The sequence below is a fragment of the Moschus berezovskii genome, chromosome 4 (genome assembly GCF_049115385.1).
Source record: "Moschus berezovskii isolate FMDL1 chromosome 4, NW_MosBer_1.0, whole genome shotgun sequence".
Classification (NCBI taxonomy): Eukaryota; Metazoa; Chordata; class Mammalia; order Artiodactyla; family Moschidae; genus Moschus; species Moschus berezovskii.
Genome location: NC_142463.1, coordinates 82,944,945 through 82,950,944, shown reverse-complemented (window position 1 = coordinate 82,950,944; position 6,000 = coordinate 82,944,945).

Here is a 6,000-nt window from a genome sequence, read left to right as displayed (position 1 = left end):
AATAAGAGGAAAACTCCAAATCTAAATAAAACAGTTCATAATATTTCCTGATAAAATGTCATCCAGGTGTGCTAATTGGAGTACAAGAGTCAAGAGTTGGTTATTTTTTTAATGTTACTTACCAAACTTCTGTTCAAGTTAGAACAGTAATTACAGACTTAATTGTACGTCAGCAAGCAATGCTCCTCTTGGGGCAGCACCTCCAAATGAGTGTGAATAGGGTGGTTTTTTAAATTCCAGACTTTGCTTGTCTTCCATGTGATTGCATCATTCTTTCCAGAAACATTCACTGTGGAGATAGGTTGCACTTCAGTTTTATACAATAAATTGTATAAACAATTTAACCTTAAAAGCCAGTTCACACTGAACCAGAAATTAAAAAAATCTTCAGAATAATATCTATCACTTTTCTAATGAGGAATCAAAGTTCTAAGATTGAACGGGTGATAAAATCTGATGGCTTTGAAAGTTTTTAGTTCAGTAAAGATTTTAAAAGAGGAACTGATGAGGGGTTCATTTATTTTTATGTTGCCAACACAAGATGAAAGGTAGACACATACATATAGACAGAAAGATAGATAGACCAACCATGATTTTATATAATAAAAAAAATTTTTGACACCAAAAGTCAAAGATATGTTATCTTAAATAAGGTTATTACACAATATTAGATAAATTGATCTTCATTTAGTACTCACTACATTCCTTTTATTTTCTATTACTTTCACCACAGATTGGCAAAAACTTTATTACCAATAGGTTCTGGTCTGTGTCAGACCCATAATTATTTCAACTCTAATTCTTCCCTGGTAAAAGTTTATTCAATGTTTCTGCTTAAATGTCACTTGTGTTTATAACTGCTTCTATTTTTAATTCATGGAAGATGTTTAAGTTTTTTAAATTACAGCTTAAATTTATTGTAACTATTTCCCGTGTTTGGTATGCAGAAGATTAATTTAAGTATCAGTTGAAAGCTGAACTGTCTAAAGTTAAAATCCTCAAACTTCAGTTTATCCATTTGAAAAATGTTGTTTCTCATTCAGTGAGAAAGAAGATTATGCAATGTGGACACAGAGCAAAATAATGTAATTTCAAGATTATGCCGTATCCTCAAGAAGGACAAATGACATATCCTCAAGATTACAGTTTAATAAGGAAGACAACAATATATCTTAGAGCTTTATATAGATAAATGTAATAAGATTTAAGAAGTAGTTTGTGTGTGGGGGGTGGGGGGTGTATGCATGCACTCAGTCACTTAGTCATGTCCTCTGTGACCCCCTGGACTGTAACTCACTAGGCTCCTGTGTCCATGGGTTCCTGGCAAGAATACTGGAGTCGGCTGCCATTTCCTACTGACCCAGGGATCAAATGTGTGTCCCTTGTATCTTCTGCATTGGCAAGTGGGTTCTTTACCATGGTGCCACCTGGGAAGCCCTAAGAAACAGCTTGAATATTAATTCTGATTCAAAATTATGTAATTAAAATTGCACAAAACAAACATAACAATGTGGACAACAACTTAAGACACTTGGAATAGTCTTACAAAGTTTTGTTACCAGTCAAAGGCAAAGCATAAACACCTTTCATGGTCCTTCTTTCTTCCCCCGTTTCTGCCATGGACACGGGAACAATTCTCCTTAGATTCCAAGGCCATCCCCTTTCCTGCCCTATATTTATAGCTCACTATGCTTTTGAAGTGTCTTATGCACACAAAATCACCACTTCTGCTCTTGGGCTTTCAGAGTTGCTGACAGCATTTCCTGATACTCACAAAGTTCCTGTTCCTACATCAGCTCACCAGAGCCCACTGTATTCTCACTCCTCTTAAAAGTCAGTTACTTGGGCCTCAAAATCCTGACGTCTACTTAACCAAAGTCTTCAGAAATTCAACAAAGTGGCTCATTTCGATATTTATATATATTATGTATTTATTACATTATATGTAATGTAATACAATTATATTATATTGTACAATTACAATTGTAAATACAATTGCATTTACAATTAAATACATTAAATACATTGTATTAATGTATTCATTACATACAATTAAATACATGGTATTTACAATGTAAATACAATTACATTATATTATACAAGGTATATTTGAGCTGCTTAAAAATAAAAATAAATAAATGTACCAGTCCCCTGGGTCAGAAAGATCCCCTGGAAAAGGAAATGGCAACCCACTCCAATATTTTTGCCTGTGAAATCCCATGGACAGAGGAGTCTGGCAGGTTACAGTCCATGGGGTTGCAAAAGAGTTGGACATAATTTAGTAACTAAACAACAACAGTTAGTAGCATACCTCCTTAATTCAACAAGATTGAGCTGATTATAAGTTGATTTGAAGCACTTCCTTGGACCCAATTGCCCTCCTTTCAGAATGAGTCTTTTTCAAGTAATAATCTGATTTCTTGTTCAAGTAGCTGTTTTGTAGTTATACCTTGCACATCCTCCAGACTAGTAAGAGACTAGATAAACACAGCTTAGGTTACAGAAAAGAACCCTGATTATTTTAACAGAGTGCAGTTATACCCATAATCAGGTGATTTTCCCAAAGAAAATCATTAATTCAGCAAATATTTCCTTTAAGTTTTATGTCTGAAAAGCACTGCATGAGTCTTTATAATTCAGTGTTTTTCATATATTAGCAAGTGAACAAATTACCATAAAGCTAAGAATTAATTGGAGACAACTGCATCTAAGCATTAGAGCCAGAGGGACCTCAGGGACTATGTAGTCTTTATTCTGTGGGTAAGAAAGCTGAAACACTGAATGGTTTAATGATTCAGAGAGCTGCACCCTTATTGGGGATTAGTGAAGTGTTCTGGGGGATTTCTTGTCTAGTCAACCCAAACTGAGAGCCAATGGAGTAATTTGGGGAATTTCTACATTAAACTAGAAAATCAATTGCCTATGGTATATTAGCTAGCATCTTGAGTAAAATATAATCCTTATGTTCAAGTGAGTTATCAAATCAATTTTGAACCCACTCCAGACTCCTTGGCCTCAAAGCTGCTGCAGTCAGTACTGTAATAGCATAACTTCTGTATTAGTCAGAATGCAAATGACCATTTGAAAATTATTCATTCTTAATGGAAATGGCAAAATGTTGAAAGTTATTCTATACATTACACATGCACAGAATTTTATTGCAATTTTGTCTAACTGAAGCTTTAGGTAAGGCTATTTCTTCTTTTCTCTTGAAATCTCTAAGTCAATAAGCTTCACACTAAATAATACTCATGTATCATTTTCAGATCACCTTCTGGTACTTGGTATGTTGCTGGGTGACAATGGAGTCAAAGGTATGGCACCATTCAGAGAGGTGCTTCAGTGCCATGAACAGTAGCTTCTTCATTAATATACAGACAAATGCATATCATCAGGTGACGATGTTGTACACACTATACTGGCATTGAGAAGTGAATTTGAATTAGATAATCCCCAGCTCACTTGCAGCTTTGTTATAAGTTTCTCAGAGAATGCTATAGCATAAATCAACATTTTCCAGCCTAGAACAAATTTAAGCATGTATTCCTCATTGATGCTTCAATAAAATTTCTTTACTGATATATTGGATTGCTCTAGCACCTACACCTTTTGTTTTATGCCATCATAATAAAAAATTTATATTATACCTATATAACCAATAATTTGCTATATATCTACACAGCATCAGTATACTCAATAGTAATGTTTTAACACACATATACACACATCGTATCCATACAGGAAAAACAAATTCTAATGAAGTTGGGTTAATAAATAAATGTGATAATCGTTTTGGGGAATAGAAATGTCCCAGAGAATGTTTTCTTTACTCTAGGCTACACTGGCATAGAATGAAAAGGCCTCCGTTTCTTTGTAAAAGAAAATCACTAGCTTTAAATAAAGACCATTCCACAATGAGAAGTCAATCCCTTGAGTGCTCTCCACAAAGTCAAGCACTCATGGCTGAGGGGTTGGTAGATTCCAAGTCAGCATCATGCAGAAGTTACTGACCTTTCATTCCGCACACAAAAAACTTTCACCTGGTTTCCTAACTCCATGGCTTTCAGAAGTGAATGCTTGAGTACCCTTCTTTGTGTCTTAGCTGCAACCAGAATCATTATTTGCCTCTCAAATATAGCTTTTAGACTGATTGGAAAGATAGTATGGAATACTCTAGATATTTTCATTGTGATAGCTAAGAACCAGTTGGCAAGTGCCCTTTTAAACTGCTTTTTGCTGTACTTAAAATTTTGAGATGTTTCCTCTTAAAGAATATCTACAGAAAAAATGAAGTATCATATTTAAGTTTATGAAGCACAAAACAATCACTCAATAAATGTTAGTGAATTAACTAATTATCATGTACATATTGTCAAGCTAGGCTCTCAGCAGAATAGAATGCCATTTAGGAGACATGGGCAAAAGAAAATAGAATTAATATTACAAAACAAAATAAGTACATTAAGTAGTGCTATTTGCTCTGTGAAAGAAAATAGATAAAGTAGTTTGAAAGATTGAACAGCATGAAGGATTTGAGTTGTACTTTCCATAAAAGAAGACTATCACTAAAGAAGGAAATAGAGGTGAGAAAATAGAAGGGCTTTTTGATGGTCAGAGAACATCTTTAGATAGATCATATGACACCATTAAAAGATTTTCAACGAAAATTTGAGATGTGATCAGAGTTTGGTTTTAGGAAGATCATTTTCTCAGTGGTATGCAGAGAGGAGTAGACAAAAGAAAAATTAGAAATGCATCTTAGAAACCCTTGCAGCATTCCAGCTCTCCAGAAACTAAGACCTAAACCAGAGACAGTGTAATCAGAAATGTGGATGAGATGAACACATCCAAAGTTGTTGGTTAATGACATTGTGAGAAATCAGTGAAAATTTCAAATGACATTTTAAGTCTGGCTAATTTAGAACAAAAAGAAACTATGAAAAGCAATGTAAAAAAGTTATTACAGTTGTAAACTCTGGAATAAAAAATATTTGAGTTTGAATTGCAGCTTCACTGCTGATCAACTTTGTGATCTCAGGGAACTTACATGACATTTCTGTGTTGCAATTTCCCCATCTGTAAAAGAGGACTAATCAAGCACCTACTATAAAGAGATGGCATGAACACAAAATAAGACTACATATGCAAGTAATATTGCTTTTCACATTATAAGTATTAGACACTATTATTAGCAATGTTTTAATGTTTCAAACATTATATATGTTGACTTTGGAGTAACATATTAATATCAAATAAACAATAAGAATTGTGGCATTGGAGCTCTGGAGGGAAGCAGACAGGAGATGTAGAATAGTGTTATCTGAGCCTATAAACATTTGAATCTTAGAATTAACTAGAGAAAAATTATAGGAGTCTCACTTTCTAGTCTCTGAGGTCAAACTCGGATCCATTAAGTGAGTCCGTGGTACCTTGCAATGCATATAAATTTGGGTTTCACCATGTCACAGTTGATTTGGTGTCTAACCCAAACTTCATCAATCAGTTTTTATTTTTATTTTTTTACTTTACATTATTGTATTCCCCATCCATCCCTCTGGTTCATCCCAGTACACCAGCCCTGAGCATCCCGTATCATGCATCAAACCTGGACTTGCGATTCGTTTCACATATGATAATATACATGTTTCAATGCCATTCTCCCAAATCATCCCACCCTCGCCCTTTCCCACAGAGTCCAAAAGACTGTTCTATACATCTGTGTCTCTTTTGCTGTCTCGTATACAGGTTTATCGTTATCATCTTTCTAAATCCCATATATATGCGTTAGTATACTGTATTGGTGTTTTTCTTTCTGGCTTACTTCACTCTGTATCATAGGCTCCAGTTTCATCCACCTTATTAGAACTGATTCAAGTGTATTCTTTTTAATTGCTGAGTAGTACTCCATTGTGTGTATGTACCAAAGCTTTCTTATCCATTCATCTGCAGATAGATATCTAGGTTTCTTCCAGGTCCTGGCTATTATAAATAGTGTTGCAA